Raw genomic sequence first — 18,879 nt, forward strand, 5'->3', positions numbered from 1 at the left:
TTTACTTTGATGTTTATTGCGTTAGTAATCTAAACAGATAGAGTTAGGGAAACGACTTAAATATATGTTTTCATTTAGTTTTTATCGTATCACTCATTAACAAATGCAATTTTTGAGAGTAAAATGTTTATTATTACATCATTTTTTTTAATGAGATTAGAAGAGAGGTTCATAGAAGCTTCACACGCAAAGCTGAAAATGCATGTAAAAGATGATAGGCTAAGTTACTTTTATTCAATAGAAAATGTAAACCTGGAATAAATACAACAATTTGTATTTTTATATTTTCATTTCTCATCACACTACTTGTTATACTCAGAATTATGAGTTGATAAAACTCTACTCCATTCTCTTTCAATAATACTAGAAGGATATGATTGAATCATACCTTCTTGAGGAAAGGGTTAACCTTTAAATGAATCATACCTTTTTAACGAAATGATTAACCTTTAAAGGACCTAAAATTGGGGAAAAGGTTAGGTATGTAAACTTGGATGGATCGTAAACAAAGAGTATCTGAAAGAGCTGTTGTTTTAAACACACAACAAAACAGTAACTTTGTTGGAAAGGGGAAGAATACACACAAGTGTAAATAGAATAGAATCTTTTAACGGTGCAGTTTAATTATATTACAAAAGAGTTAAAATATTCTCTTAAGGACCCCACGATTTGTTCCAGGATGCTACCTGTTGTCGATGTTACATTGATCCTCCAACACTTAGTTCAACAGGAGGGTTTCTGTGAGCTCCTTAAAGGTGAAGGTCCTTACAAGATCCTGATTTGGTGTTCTATCCTTATACGTATTTATAAGCCTGTGAATTTCATCCAAGGTAAAAATGGTTTCCATATTCACTTGTAATTTATCACTACAGACATTATGCTATGTCTGTAGATGACACATTCAAAGTGATGTTAGAAAAAATCAAAGTTTATATAAGAATCTCTGTTGCCTTGTTTTCTCCTCATCTCAGCTGAGGTGTTTGGCATAGAAGATTCCTACTGTTATGTATAAGAGCCTCTAATGCAACACTTTCGCTTGGCTTATTTGGATATATGTTAGAAATAAAATAACCTATTATCTTTGCAAGAGTTACAGCGATAAATTCATCAACTGTGAGAGAGCTTTAAGTAATCTAGCAAATGTGAGTTTAATCTTAGGGTAAATTCTTCAAAAACAAAACAAAGAAGATACTAGAGATGGTATTTGTATCATTCCTTTAAATGCAAATGCCTTTTTTACTATATTGTTTGCAATGTCTTTGAAGGATTCATATTAGCCATCCCTACATTTATTCACTTTTTAAATTTTTTTCTTTATTTCTTTTCCTTGTTTCAAGAGACATACGAAAGTTATATTTATAACCAAATTCTAAATACAATGAGGTTCAAACTGTAATATTTATTATTCGTCTACTATTGGCTGGTAATACCTGTTTGTTCCTGTAATCAAGCTCTTTTAATCCATAAACAGCTGCCATCATCAACTGATGCTGCTACCTACAACATTCCTGCTGTTTAAGGGTTAAAGCAACATCAAATATCTGTAAGAAAGATGACTTTAAGTGGTAATTGTAATATATATATATATATATATATTCGTTTGAAACTATGCCAGCATAGTTTGGTTGTTAAGGTATCATGTAAGAAGAAAGAAGAACAGGAAGTTCAGTGTTTTCGCTGTAATATTTACAGACATTTTCAGAACTTGTGACTCATATATATATATATTTATATACATTATATACATGTATATAAAATATACATATATATTTTATAAAAGGAAACACTATATAACATTGTAAAGCTCTTATGACCTATTGAGGATATATTTAAAATATCATTTCAATAAACAATCCGAGCCATCACTATAGAGGCAGTGCCACCACTTGCCTGATATCTTGTAGCACTTTGTAGTACCAATATTGAACTGGTATTGGCTCGAGGGTTCAAAAGGGATAATCGCCTCATTAGGGTTTTCAGACAAGTGTTTTTAGGCTTAAACGTTTTTGACACTCGTTGTATAACAGGTATGAAAGTATGACTATTTTCTTAAGTATGAGTGGGCCCGGCATGGCCAAGCGTGTTAAGGCGTGCGACTCGTAATCTGAGGGTCGCGGGTTCGCATCCCCGTCGCGCCAAACATACTCGCCCTTTCAGCCGTGGGGGCGTTATAAAGTGACGGTCAATCCCACTATTTGTTGGTAAAAGAGTAGCCCAAGAGTTGGCGGTGGGTGGTGATGACTAGCTGCCTTCCCTCTAGCCTTACACTGCTAAATTAGAGACGGCTAGCACAGATAGCCCTCGAGTAGCTTTGTGCGAAATTTAAAAACAAACAAACAAACAAACAAACAAAACTTAAGTATGACCGCGCTTATTAACGTTTTATAAGATATTTTCCTGATAAGTTCAAAAACACTTATAAGATTCGGTTGTTTGTACAGACATTATTCGTGGATGCCGTTGGTTAACTTGGAAATAAACGTTTTTGAACTCTGAAACTTATCTTGTCACATACGAAAATGAGAGAAAACATTTATTCCTATTAATACATTTACATGAACTTCAGAAATATATTAGTATTTCATTAAATAAGCAAAACAATCGTGTGATTTGTACTTAATATCTGTCACGGAAATTTGTACATTAGTAGAGAACAATGAAGCTTAAAGAATAAAAATATGGCACCAATGATATTGATCACGTGTCTATTAATATTCAGTACGTTCAAATTACATGATTTTTTTCCCAACGTCAACGAACTCAGACTTTCGACAACAAATAATAAAAATGGTTCGAATAAACATACACATATATATACATAACCTATTTTAGCTTACGAGTTAAATTTATGATAATGACTGGATCATTTATGAATTATTTTATTAGGTATTAAAATATTGTAACATTTAATTGTTTATCAAGGTGAAAGTGTTACAATGATAAAACAATAATATTGTGACTGGACCATCTGCAAATTATCTTAACATGTACTATAATATCCTAATATTTTTCTATGTAATAAGTGTTGAAATTGCAAGACCAACATATTTAAATTAAAATATAAAAAAAATTACATTTCTGAATTTTCATTTAAAATCAAATAAAATTACGCATTTTACAACCTCACGTAATGTTATATGGAACTTAGAGTAGGTGTTGTAGTATCCTTTTCTTGACTATTTTGTTTGCTTAGTCATTTGGTGAATATTAAGGCTGGACAGTTGCTAATACCCTTGTATTATCGGCATATAAACTGGGTTAACGTAAACTCCACCAATAACAGTAGGAACTTTAGCAAATGAAATGTGCACCGCTATAAAATTTAGTTTATCTAGTGCGTGGCGTGAATAATAATAATAAATTAGTCAAAAGTAGAACAAATAATAGGTGTCTAAGCTAGCACGTTTTAAAAGGATTCGTATATAATTGGTTCATTTTGAACAACTCTCGTTCAACAAAGAAGAGAACAAAGTGTGTGTACATATAACACAAATGACATAAATATTCAGTAATACTGAAGGTTTTACACTTTTGACAGGATTAAAAAAATCAGATGCGGGAATTTAACCGACTGACTTATCACAGTTAAATCTCAATGGAGTCACTGTACACTCTATGGGTAATGAACGCCATTCATGGACTGAACTGATCTTAGAATTATGTACACAGCTTTAAAGACTCGGAGGAACATTTATAGATACTTAAGGCTAGTTCATAAACAGATTCGGTGTTTGTCTAGATTTGAGGTTTTGTCCTTCACGCCCCGTTATTACCCCTACTTCCTCACCCACCTCCAAAAACAATTGGTCTCTGCACTTTGAGGAAATGGGTGCGGTATAAGACTGATTGTTTATGAAATTCTACTATTTAATTCAACTAAAATAGCCCAATAGTTGGTGTTAGGTGATGTTGATTATCTCCCTTCAATCTAGCTTAAATCTTTAAAATTCGGAATACTTAACACAGATAGCCAGCGAGTAGCTTTAAGCGAAATTCAAAAAACAAGTATGAAGTATTAAAGTCAAAATATACAGATGATTTAATCACGTAGTATTTAAAATTATACATACTTTATAGCATGGATCTATCAATACATTCAAGAAAATAGTCTTAAGTAGAATTACTAAAGCTTTGTACCATAAAACTATCAACCCCAGATTGATAAAACAAACATTAATTTAATTTCACATATTTTCGCCCAGTGGTAAGATTCATGGTTCACAAAGACCAAATTCTCAGTTTGATTCCAATAGTTGGCACATCACGGATAGCCCATTGATCTGTAGGGGACTAAGATGTAAGTTTCAAGGCTTATAATGCTAAAATTTGGGGTTCAATCTCTCGAGGCGGACTCAGCATAAACAGTCCATTGTGATAAACAAAACACAAATAAATAAACACTTGGTTTCTTTTACAGTCCAATATCATTTACGTTATCATAGAAAAAAAAGGATGAACAGGATTCACCGTTAACAATGTGTAGTTCAATCATGAGAAGGATAAAACTACATTCATAAGTAAACCCATTTTATTGTTACTTTAGAAATAATGAACACTAGCTGAGAGGATTAGCTGAACTGTAGGAATAAATCTTTTCATTAAGATAGTAGAACAGTGTTGTAAGAGTTTCTATGGTTGTATCTTATGATAACAGCATTTCACAAATTATGATAGTTACACCTCATTTATGTGGAAAATTAAACGATCTCTTACGTTCTTACTATTTTATAATTTATTTTATTGAAGGTACTTGCTTTTCAAAAATTTAATTTTTCTCGCTCACTTGAAGTACCTCAGCGATAACTCTGGTATTAGGATGCTAAAAATTTGGTTTCGATACCCGTGATGAACACAAAACAAAAAAACCAGTTGCACAGTTTTGTGCTCAACATCAACTCTGTCTTAAAAGGGCTTGGCACGGTCAGATAGTTAAGGCACTTGGACTCGTACTCTGAGGGTCGCGTGTTCGAATCCCCGTTACACTAAACATGCTCGTCCTTTCAGTCTTGGGGGCGTTATAATGTTATGAGTAATCGGGTTGGCGGTGGGTGGTGATGATTAGCTGCCTTCTCTCTAGTCTTACACTGCTAAATTAGGGACGGTTAGCACAGATAGCCCTCGAGTTGCTTTGTGCGAAATTTCAAAAAAACAAAACAAACCCTCTTTTACTAGCTAAAGAAATGTGTATATTTGGTGTTCAGGAACCGACGGACAGTAATAATTCAACAATAACAATAATTATGAGGACTTAATTTACGACAGACAGTACAGGACGCGGTTTTGCTCTGCGGTAAAATACTAAACTTTGGAGCCAAGTTTGTATCTGTACTAAATATTCCCCATTATTTAAGTTATGTGGGCGTTATAAGAGTGGCACTTAATTCCTTACCACATGTGGTTGGTGGTTAGGTACTGTTGATTGGCCACCTGCATCCTGTTTAGTGGCTGCGAATTATATAGCACCTTTTCCAAAAAATACACAATACAAATATAAATACAGAGAGATGTGGTAATACGAGATGTCGTATAAGTAAAATTGAGCTAACATTAGAACAATGGAACAGATTTTCTTGATAACAGGAGGTTCAACAAGATATTTATCTTCAATTAATTCTCTAACTTTGATTGAGTTTAAGAAAGGAAGATACTGAATAGAAATATACAAAAGCGCAGTAAAGCCGTTTTTATTCAACTTCACAAATAAATACAATCAATACAATGCTTGTACAGAACGAAGGACAGCATGCTTACTGTGTGCTTTATGTACACCAATGGGAATGAATTTTAAGTCTGTAAACGTACCACTTACCAAATGTTAGGCTTTAACAAAGACAAAAACTTAATCTTCACTTACCAAACCGAGAATTTGAACTTGAGAGACCTAACTTAGAATGTCCCCCAGTGGCACAGCAGTGTGTCTGTTGACTCACACCGCTAGAAAACGGGTTTTGATACTCCTGGTAAGCACAACACAGACAGCTCATTGTGTAGTTTTGTGCTTAATTTCAAACAAAGAAACTTAAAATTCATACTATTATATGCTGAATTCTATGACATTATATTATCAGGACGCATGCACCACTTCCATCAGTATTTATTAAGCCTACTAAAATATTAGGGAGGTTAAAACCTCAAAGTATCACCTAACCCACCACTAGAGTGAGCAACTATCTATATTATTGTACAGTATGCAGTATTATAGCCAAATCATTAAGAACAGAACAAGTATTATCTACAAAAAAACACAAAACACCAAGACATTTGGAACAAAATCGGCTTAATCTGCATGTATACATAATAAATGATGAATCCAGAATAATAATACTTTATACAAATAGGAAAGTAGAAACACATAGTATACTTATAAATCACACAAGTATACAAAGAGGTAACTAGTAAAGAACGAAAGTTCTCAAGTGGCTGGACTGTAATGAATATTAAACTATTTTCAAATAAGCTAAAATGAACAGACACATTCAGAATTCTGTCACTAACATACAATAGCGTTTGTCAAATGTTGCTAAGTTGACCAGTTAGTTTAAATGTTGTACGTTAATATATACATTACAGCTACCTTCACTAAATTTGACCAACAACAGGGAACTCAAAAGCTCTGGAAAAATACCGAGACAACATTGAAGTGAATCAACTTTGAACTTACATAAAAAATGTTGACCTTCCAAGCTGTGTAAATTAGAAATCAGTTACAGACTGATAATTGCTTTGTTTTCCCATAACAAAATATTTACTTTATATGTTTCCCAATGCATCAACCTAGTGTTTCCCTTGAACGAATACAATCATCTCAAAAACACCAGATGAAATTCTCTTAAAACTTATATGTTTTGAAAAAATATATCGATCTCAAAGTAAATGATTGATGACCACTTGTTTAAACCTAACTTTCATATGCGATTTTTTATCTTCTTTTTTTTCTATAGACATATGCTGAAATTATCTGTAATATCTCTGGAGCCCTGAATGTGTTAAAACATTATTTATGGATCTACTTCCTGTGTATACGCGGAATTCATGTTAAGTGAATGAATCGGATGTGATCTAGTATTTAGCAGGTCGAAAAACACAAGATTTGTGGCGCAATGCTTCTGGAAATGCTCTGCACTTTCATCTGTCAGAGCGTTATAACAGTGAGAGCCAAAAATCCTTTTTTTATTATTCAAAAAGCTGCACTGTAACGAAGTAGCTGTTGAGTGGTTACATTTTCCCCGGTTAGTGGTTAAAAACTGAGGAACGTCTATACCTGGCCGTTTGACTTTCGTGTTTAATAAAACAATGCTCAGTTTGAAAACAGCGTTATCATGTTGTTAAAAGAACAAGATATGTTGGAATTGTTTTTCTTAAGTTCCTGCAAAGTTATACAAGGGCTGTCTGCGCTATTCGTCCCTAATTTAGCAGTGTAAGACTAGAAAGAAGGCAGCTAATCGTCACTACCCACTGCCAGCTCTTGGGCTACTCTTTTACCAATGAGTATTGGGATTGACCGTCACATTATAACGCCCCCACAGATGAAAGAAGAAGCATGTTTGGTGTGGGAATTGTTGCTAACTGAAATGAGTAATTTTAATCGGTCCAGTCCTAAGAAAAAACAACTTCTTCACAGCAATCTGATGGAAACAAAAAAAAAGTTTGATTTTGTTTGAAGTTCGAGTAGAGCTACGTGAGGGCTACCTACACTTGTCGTTCATAATTTAGCAGTGATAGACTAGAGGGAAGACAACTAGCTAACAACACTCACCGCCAACTCCTGAGCTACTAATAACTGAAAGAGTGAATATATTTGGTGACGAGAATTAGAATCTGTGACCTACAGAGTGCGAGTCAAGCACCCTGACCACCAGGTCATACCAGTCAGAAATAGAAGCTAATAGAAGCATCCCAGTATCCACAAAAAAAAAAAAAAACGCAACAAAAACAAAAAACGACTCAAGTTTGTCGAACTTTAGAATCAATTCAAAATATAAACAAAGAAATAACTTCTGGGGCTCTTCATGGAATGTACGGTTCTGTTCTTTTATTTTCACTTTAACAGATATTCTGTTTGTTCGATAAACAAAATAATAAATCAGTCTTTATGAAAAACACTTTTAACTTTTTCTAATTCATAAATGATACTTATACAGAGGGTTGAATACATTAGATTAATATTATTTTGAATATGCCTACCAACAAGTTACGAGACAGTCAGAGCTAATATCGCTGTGGAATTCTGTGCATCAGTACTACATTCTAACATTGTTTAGCTTTTCGTAACTAATTTGATTTGATGTAATTTGTGAGAAAGGTTTGTAACAGCTTCTTCTGACAAAAAATATTTATCTTAGATCATAGATATATTTAGATTGTGAATTTAAAATATCCAAAGTGGGGACAGGGGTGGATACAGGATTTTTTGGTGGGGGGTATGATCGACTAAGTAACAGTGACTTAAACACGACCCCAAGTAAACTTTTCCTTATTACTGCAAAGTAAAGAAACATATATGACTATGAACTCTCATTTAATGATTTTCTTCTAAAATATCAAGATACAAGTAATCGTACAGCACTATACTGAATCACACAACATAGTGCATGTGACAATGAACTTTCATATGTTCCTAAATAACATGTTACAAGTAAACACTTAGGCCTATAGCAATATATCGAATCACGTACACAACATATTAACATTATCTCTTTAACACCACAGTACATATGACCATGTTCTCTCATTTATTCCCAAATAACAAGTTAAAAGTTATCATACAGCATTATATTGAATCACACAACAGTATCGCCAGTGGGGAAATGCATCCCCCATCTCCCCTCTGTATCCATCCCTGAGTGGAGATGTTCGTTATACTTAATGACATTGGAAAGCAAAGGAATTTTGATCAACATGATGCACCAGAACCTTCCAGAAAGAGGCCTGTAACAAACCCTAGCCGTGAGAGGAGAAGATGGCGTAACTTTACAACCTTAAGCATAAATGCAGTTTTCACTAATTAAGATGAATGTCGCGAAAAAAGGTTTTTAAAATTAGTCCTATTTTATTAATTGTGTAATTTCTAGTTAAAACAAATATTGTAGATAGGTTTTAATTCGATATTGATAAAACAAATGCATGTCTTGTGGTTGATGCTGTTTTACGTAAAAGGTCGGATTCTCAAGATGGAGTAGAATGGCCGCATGCAACTCATTACAATGTAATTTAAAATAATTTTTGCATTTAGCACCTGAATTAATCACTTGAATCATCATGTCAGTGACTGTGAAAGATGTTGTACTTTATCTTGGGACAGTGGAGAAAAAGAATCGGGTGTTGTGATAGCATGAAGCCTATGATGGAAATATTATTTAGAGGGGAAGTAGGCGTCTTATCCTAAGTTATCCATCGTAAAGTAATCACATATTATTAAAACTTGAATACACTTGAAATGTATTTGTGCAGCATATTTGGCTGTATATAATTCCTTATTGTTTGAAATTAACAAAGTGAAATATCCTGAAATACACTTTGAAAATTAAAAAAAAATAATGAAATTGGTTATCTTAAAAAAGCAAATTCGGAAAAAAATAATATAATTGCGCTATAATCATTCACATTCGCTAGTGTCTTTATGTGCGAAATCATATGAGCCATAGTTACGTATGTAATTATTCACTCTTATTGTAGCATGTCTTTACTGATGATATACTGTTCTACTGTCTTACCTCACTTTTCTCTGAGTAAAGTGCAACATCTAGTAACAGGCAAGAATCTATTAACGTATAGGTCAGTGACATAAGCCTCTCTAGGTTGCAGTATGCATCATGATCAAGAATGTTTTTCATCTGGAACCATAAAAGTATTCATACAGTAAAACAATTCTTGTCTTAGGTTAAGAAGCTGACTGACTCAGGAGGATTGATGGAGAAGTTTGGAAGGAAATATTTAATTTTTGAAAGGAGAATTTTCTTCCATTATAACATCTGCGGGGTTTGGGGGCTCTACAGGAATAGGTATTTTTCGAGTTCCTTAATGTTAATGGTTTCAATCTTAGGTTTTTTAAGAGTTGACTGCTGTGCTGTCTTCCTCTTCTTCATTAACAACTTTGTAAAGTAGGATATAACCTACTTATCAAACTGACAGATTTGAAACTCTGTTTGTTCTATAGATGAATATCTGCTGACCTATTTTTTGACAATCTGCTGACCTATTTCTTGACAGTGTCCCAATAGTTTAAAGGTTCATTCAATTGTTAAGACGCCATCTTCTTATTCCCCCTTCAGTGTCATATTTATTGAAGCTGTCTAGTTATAGCAGGTTATCTATGATGAGATGCTTATTGTGAGAGTTAACAAGGTCTTCCACATCAATTTGTTCCACTTCTAGCTCCATAAATTCATCAAGTGAGACAATTTATTATTGTACAGCAGCGACATCTTCAAATAGTTCTAAATCTTGGTGGACTTTTGGCGAGAGAGGTTTTCATGCAGCATTCAAGCAACACACTTATACTTCAGAAAAAACTGCAAATACCCATTCATAAAACAATTGTCTGATCTTTTAATAACAATTCTTTATTATTGGGTTTCCCACAGAACCCCAACAGAACCTGATGACTTTTTGTTGCTTAAATACCCTTGGATTCTTAAAATGGTACACAAGCATGGGCTTCAATTTTAAATCTTCTAACGCTTTAGACCCAACCAACAAAATAAGCCTATCCTTTTAAAGCTTACTGCCTGGTTAAGCATATTCTTCCTTGATGACTTGAGGTCTCCGGGACATCTTTTCCAAAAAGCCCACTTTCGTCGACATTAAATACTTGCTGGAGCAAATAGCCTTCCTCTTCCATTAATTCAGCGAATTCCACTTTCAACTTTTCTGTAGCCTTCTCATCTGCAGTGAAATATTCACCAAGGTTAACCACAGAATGAATGTAACTTCTTTGCTTGAACCTTTCAAACCAACCATTGCCACTTCTGGAAATATTCAAAATTGAACCCGAGGGTTGGGTTAAATCACATTTAAGGTGATCACCAATAGGCTTAGTCTTCTCACAAGTCATTCTGCTGTCTGTAGACTCATCTCGCATTCGCATATCATGAATCTAAAGCAACAGTGGTCTTTCCATTTCCCCAGCTTTTCTCTTCCTTTAATGGTCCTGAATGAGGCATAACTCACTTCGCTAGCTTTACTTTTCTCCTTATTTAGCAGGATTGTGGAAATTATTGATTACGATAAGCTATAATCCTTAGCAGGCACACTTGTTCTGTCCCCTTTTCTTACTTTTTAAGAATTTCCTACTTTATTTTAAGGGTTATACAATTCCTACTCTGTATATATTTTTGCGAATTACATCTAGGAGCCATTGCAATCTCTATAAATTTAATAAAATGGCAGGGTCTACAAGTTATCTCTTTCTACAGCTACAGCACAACAAACTATGTAAACAAAAACATTTTGGCTCCAAACGCTCAAAAATGGGTGTCGCTGCTAAGATTAGTTAGGAGCGCTCTGATCGACTGAAATTGGCACAACTCGTTATGTGGAAAATATTCGTTGTGTAAGTCGATGGAGCTCATGGGAAGCGATTCGTTAAGCGGAAATTCGTTATTCGATGGCTTCGTTACGCCAGGGTCCGCTATATTGAAATAAAAGAAGTACAACCTTCACTTTCGATTTTTTTATAACAGCCTACGTTGCAGGACTATTGTCAAGATACACAACTGCCAGATAAAGCATGGCAGTATAAAATATATATATATATGTATAGTATATATATATATATATATATATATATATATATATATATATATTTAGAGAGAGAGAGAAAATGTAACCACATGATAAGGCTTCAAAATCTTTTTTAATATAACGTAATGAACGTCTGCATTATATGCAGTACCTGAACTAAAAGTATAAGGCGTTTCGAAAGACATGAGTACGTTGATATTTTCCAAGGTATATTTATTTGACAACATTAAGTTCATTGAGAGCACGCGGCAGTGTGTATTCATTAAAGCGCGTCCTAAATAAGACCGTTTCATCGCATAAGATCTTCGATTAAAAGTCAACTTTCAATAATAATACGATGTTCGGAAATCCTACACTCATATGTTTGCTGTAAAATTAGAACTACAAATTAAGTTTTAAGTAACAAGATAACTTCAGCACACTTCGATGTGTTGCTAGTGGTTCAATATTTTCCAGCCAACAGATTCTGCTGACTTAGATTTTTTTTTTTCATTAAGTATGGGTGAAGAACTCCCCCCCCCCGCTGGTATAGCGGTAAGTTTACGGATTTACACCGCTACAATCAGGGCTTCGATTCTCGTCGCCCCCCGCTAGTACAGCGGTATGTCTCCGGATTTACAACGCTAAAATAAGGGGTTCGATTTCCCTCGGTGAGCTGAGCAGATAGCCCTTTGTTGCTTTGCTATACGAAAAAACACACACACACTCGATTCCCGTCGGTAGGCTCAGCAGATAGCCCGATGTGGCTTTACTTTTAGAAAACACACACATGAGTATAGTGTAGCAGAGGTGGTATTACCACACTTGTTTCACAAAGTAATGTTTTAAGTTTACGAACAAACACGAACTTTTAATGCACCACGTTTAGAAAATCGGCAAACTATTTTTCATCGTTCAATACTACATTAGCGAAGATGGTCTTTTATAACTTTGTAAATATAACAGTAGATCTATAACATATAGTTAAGAGTTATATCAGTTGCTTTAAAACAACCAATGATTAAGCAAATGATAATTAAGTGACCACTCAGTGATAAAAAAAAATCACTGGTGGATCGTGGTATACACGTTAAAAGTTGCAATTACATGCATTCATGATATATTTGATTCTATTCTGTTGAATAGTAAGAAGGTTACTGGATACATTATGTTAACAAATAATAAAAAATTAAAATAACGTGTCAATTAAAAAACCATAACGGACGAAAAACAGACAATATGGCTGTAAGAAAAAAAATAAAGAAAAAAATGTAAATATAAACCTTGATACAAGACATGACGTGCGCAATAGTACATTTGTTTAATTACTCTATGTAAAAAAATTATTACTTTTACTTGTTCCCGGGCAGGAAGTGATATTTTCTAATTGCTTATGCCTAAAGTAAATGGAAAAGATCTATTTTTCTCTTCAAACTTTGCTTTTGTGACCTGAGAGCGTATAACGAAAACATGATAGTAGACTATAATTGGAGGCCTGGCATGTCCAAGCACGTAAGGCGTGCGACTCGTAATCCGAGGGTCGCGGGTTCGCGCCCGCATCGCGTTAAACATGCTCGCCCTCCCAGCTGTGGGGGTGTATAATGTGACGGTCAATCCCGCTATTTGTTGGTAAAAGAGTAGCCCAAGAGTTGGCGGTGGGTGGTGATGACTAGCTGCCTTCCGTCTAGTCTTACACTGCTAAATTAGGGACGGCTAGCACAGATAGCCCTCGAGTAGCTTTGTGCGAAATTCCAAAACAAACAAACAAACAGACTATAATTGGTGGCTGATACGTGAAAGTGATTTACATTACAGTCGCAAATCTCGAAAAGCTACTCACTTCGAAACATTTGTGTTCATTTTTATATAACTTTAGTATAAATACATGTAAATCTTGATTCATATGTTGTTTTATTCAGACCTTGTGCAAATGAAAATGTGCAAATTTGCCCGTTTTTACATAAAAATAGATTAATTTCTAAATTTCATTATCCAGGTCACAAAAACAAAGTTTGAAGAGAATAATGGACATTTTCTGTACTTTTACAACATAAGCAATTAAGAAATATCACATACTATTCAGGAACAAAATTTGTGTTACATAGTACTATTTGAGACTTTACTTCAGCGTTTCCTGGACCAGTGATGTTATACTTTCTGAACGCGAGACTTGGATGCCCTTTTCTGAAGCTTAGTGTTCTTAGAAGAGGTCTAGTTTGAATTGGCCGGTTGTCAGTTCGAAGAGGCAAGTAAGATATGATTGCTATTATTCCTCCTAGGATCATCATTTATTTTAGCTTTGGGAACCTATAATTTTAATATAAAACTGAACATTATGCGTAATAAGATAATTAAAAATAACAGTAATAAGGCGAAAATGGCTAAAAAAAAAGATCAGATTATTTTGGTATTCATAATGAAGGTCATACATTAAATATCAGAGAGAGTAATAATCGTACCAAATAGCATTCGTAAAAAATAAATTGCTGAGAAATTACTGATGGTTTAGTAAAGCACCGTTCGCATTGTCAGAAAAAACGATACAATTTTACTGGCAGCTATGATTTGTATACAGTGCTTGTATTGTAAAGACATGGAAATCAGTAAATTATATCAAGTTTCTGAGAATTACCTACCATAAACAAGTATTTAAACAAACTATAATTATTAAATATTTTCTGTGATATCTATCAGAGGCGCTTCTTATTTATTTAATATTTGGGGACTCTCTTATATTTACTATCAAGGGCTTTTTCTCATTAATTTACCATCAATGGACTTTACTGTCGAAATGCTGCTCAAAGGGCCTCTCTTTTCCATTTACGATCAGGGTTTTTTCTTGTTCATTGACTGTGAAGGGGCTTCTTTATGGATTTAATAGCATGGGACATAAAGAAGACCCTCACCAAAAAACGACGAGTCTCATGCGTCATGCTCATAAAACATTCACCTATATATTTTTGTATTTTAAATGAGGGTCGTTAGGTTCTGCCACTTAGTGTATAGGGGCCCTTCTGATGAGAGTCAGGGTTAACTCTAATGCACATATTTACTCTTCCACGTATGTCAGTAAGGAGCCATTAACAGTTAATAGAAGTGTCGGTCTTGACTATTACGAATATATTCTAGTTCATTTTTACATTGAATTTTATAGTGAAAGGGGCTTATTCATCAGTGATAATACGTAGTTTCTACGGAGCCGAATTTTGCTGTTCGCGGGGTGCTTTTTATTAGATAGACTTTAATTTCTTTGTTTTCTCGGCGATACTAAACATTTTAGTATCGATGTGGTCCTTCATTGGGAAGAGACGGATGCGACTGCATACAGCGTACTTCTCTTGTGTAACTTATTAATCGATTGGTCTAAAAAACAATGAAGTAACGTCCAATATAAATGAATAAATTGATTATTGCAGACGCCATGTTAGGATTTCAGTTATGTACCAAAATTTCTGTTTAGGATGTACAGAGTCCAATACTTTAATTCTTTCTTTTTATCTTTCACAACATGTTTGTGTCTTTTGTCAGGTAATATTTTGGTAATGATGAATATTTATTTTGTAGAAAATATGTTCAATCAGTTCTGGTCTGTATCAAAATAAAATTTTCGCCAGGAATGATGATGAGACGTAAAGGTTCATCTTCATTGAAAAGGTGTTTTAATTCACTGAGATCTTTGTCTGCCTTCAATTTCATGACATTGACTTCAGATTTTGTTATAACTACACATAATTAGGCGCACTAAGAAACACAAATCAAAGGCATTCTCCAGCACATTACGCGCGGCATAACAGCTAAGTGTATACCAATTATTCGTCTTTTTGCTTGCGATAAAATACTTTGGCGTTACTTTATTTGAGTGAATTTAGTGTTTCGTTTGTTGTTCGTAACTTACCGCTTTTATTACAATTTTCAGATATATCTCTTAGCTCCAAGCCTACACAAAAATGTTTACAGTCCGTAAGATGTCTCTCCAAATATCTTATGATGTTTTATAAACTCATTAGCTTATGAACAAGATATTTAATGTAAACATACGTGGACGCTAAAACCTTGTATTATTTTTCGTTTAGGTGATTGAACTCCACATTTGGTCTGAAGACAGATTAGATAACAATATCATGTTCTATACAATTCTTTCAAGTTTTTACAAACAGAAAAAAACTTGCTTCATATCACATTATTCAGGCTTACCAACTGTATTAGGAATACAGGGAGCATGTTCGTGGTATTTCATATACCATTTGTTTTAAACGGTCGTTTATCATAAAAAATTTATGTGGTGATTCTGCACTTTAATCTGGAATTTCATTAAAAAAGACAGCATAATATGTCGCTTGACTTTGAGTTTGATGAACCCTAACATCATATGGTAATGACGTATTTCATTCACCTGAATCTTTTCGCAGCAATCTCTAGACATCCTGCAGCGCCGCCTACCTGTCAACCAAAGAGCCGCGACGAGGAAGGATGTCATAAATGCCACCAGATGGCATGCATTTTAATGAACGAGCCTATCATGGGTCGTAAACCCGACAGAGCACGTGCAGTGGCTTGTGCATTCGCCAACGGGTCATGGTAATTCAAACGAGTTGTTTGATGGTGGTCGTCTTAGTAATTTTGTTGGCCCTTCATCCACTTACAGCTCACCTGTAGAGTGTTAACATGAAAGTATGTTTTTAAAAGCACATTGTCTTTTCTCATAAGTTCATTGGTCAGTCCTTAAAAATGACATTTATGCGTTTCGCCCATTTTATTGCACGTTTCTTCATCAGAAAGTAAATATTAATATCGCAGCTACAACGAGAATTCCCTATGTTCACAAACATTACTTATGACAGCATTCACTTAAATAAATTCCAGATTCAAAGTGACGAATTTTGATTTTACAATGCGAAAACATACAGTACATAATATGTCTATTTGACACGTTCTACCATTTAAAGATTTTTAGTCCTTTTGCTTTATATTTGCCCTCCTCTGTAAGTTTACACAGCTAAAATGTCGAATTTTGATACCTGTGGTAAACAAAGCATAGTTAGTCTATTGTATATCTTTGATCTTAACAACAATACAACCAAGCTTTCTGAAATACTACTCTCTTATACGTGAAATGTTTTTAAGACAAACTATATATTGAAGCATTTTTGTAAGTCTATACATGTTCAGTATTAAATAAGACTTTTCTAACCTGAAACGACAGAACATTAAAAATATATTTGATAAAATCTCACAGTATCATATGGCATTCTCATCTTAGGCTCACAAAGAACCAATGTGGTACAATACTTATTTACCATTATTATGTCCTCCTTAATTTATCTTGGACATCAACTTGTTTTCTTTCGATCTGATGAAAAAACGTAACTTATTTATCCCTATAGCTTTATAATTGTTTAAAATGCCGTTATAGAGTAGGTCTTATGTTTGGAGACTTAAATAGTATACTCTACCAAAGTACATTTGGTGATTTCACAATGATTAGGGTTTCAATCATAATTAGGTATTGAGCTTCACTCTTACGAACTGAAGGCTTTTGTTAGGTAAATATTTGCTAATTCTGGGTGTACTTTTACAAACATTGCCAATGAATAGGAAGATAAAATGTTATATCACATCAATGATGTTGCATGAACTGATTTTTTTTCCTATTAACAATTAAGAAACAAAACTTTATCATTTAACTTACAACAAGTTGAAAGATATTTACGTTAAAGTATTGTGATGAAACAAGGAAAACATGGTCTAGTCTCAACAGGATAGGACTAGATTTTTATTATTAATAAGAAAAAAAGAATTCCGGCGGTTGACATAGATGAAAAGAAGAGGGAAACATGGTTTCTGCAAATGCAGGTCATTGATCCTAACGTCTGCGGTGACAGTCATGACTTTATAAACGATTTGGTTACTGCCAACCGGATGACTAAAAAAATGAAGCATGCTTAACACCTGCATTAAAAGGTGTTAAAGATAGTAAAACATATACTCTCTGACGTCACACCAGTAGGCTATTTATTTAAAAGCTCTTCAGATGTTCAGTCACACAGTGTTAATTCTTGTAAAGAAGAACAAACAAAAACACTTTTCCATTGTATTGTTTATTTAATAATTTAATGTTGTTTGCGAAACACTTACATGGTCATAGCTTTCGTAAGCAAGCCTCAAACACACACTTGAGACCATACTTTATAATCAAATACGTATATAGTACATGTACAACCATGGTACTCCTCTTGAACAGTGAAGTTACATTGATCTATGACCCTAAACTAGTTAAAAATATATGGAAGCATGTGTTGTGCTTGAACGTTAATCCAATGAGGTTAACAGAAAACTTTGTAGGGAAGGCGGAGAAGCAAACAGCTCTACCCAACTATTTCCTGTCAGTCATAAAATGTACGTTTGATTCAACACAGCAGGTGAACAGATATAAAATGTATACCTAACACGTGAAACCTTCGCCTCTTCTTTAGCACTTTTGCATTACAAAGTCGATAAAACACCACACCAATTTAAAAATACAATTTATATGGCACAATAAAATTTATCGTAGCTAGAGGGCATAAATAGCAAACTGGTTTCAGTGGTAGCTTCGAATGTTGGAAAAACTTCGAGTTTTTTTTTTTTTGATCTCACGTGTTTTCACAACGTGTCACGTATCAAACGACACCTTATGTAAAAGTATTTACTTTCAAAAGTGTAGATTTCACGTGCAAGTCTTTTATCTATAACTGTATCTGTCTGTTTCATACCCACAGCATTGACATTTCTCTATCATTGCCTGACTAAACTCTAAATGTCAAAAGTATAATTTTTGAAGGAAGGGAAGAAATATAGAACTACCTGTTGAAAAATTAATATTCGTATATTGCTACGGCTTGTTTTATTTTCAGTTTCGTGCAAGGCTACACGAAGACTATTTACTCTTGCCGTTCCTAATTTAATAGCGAAAGGCTAAAGGGAAAACAAGCTAGTCATCACCACCAACCGCCAACTCTTGGGCTACACTATTACCAACGAATAATAGGATTGATCTTCACATATAACGTCCCCTAGCTAATAGAGAAAGCCTGTTTGGTGTGACGGGGCTTTGAACCCGACACCCTCAGATTACGAGTCGAGTGCTTTAACCACCTGGCCATTTATATTGATTAACTG

The sequence above is a fragment of the Tachypleus tridentatus genome, chromosome 7 (assembly GCF_004210375.1).
Source record: "Tachypleus tridentatus isolate NWPU-2018 chromosome 7, ASM421037v1, whole genome shotgun sequence".
Classification (NCBI taxonomy): domain Eukaryota; kingdom Metazoa; phylum Arthropoda; class Merostomata; order Xiphosura; family Limulidae; genus Tachypleus; species Tachypleus tridentatus.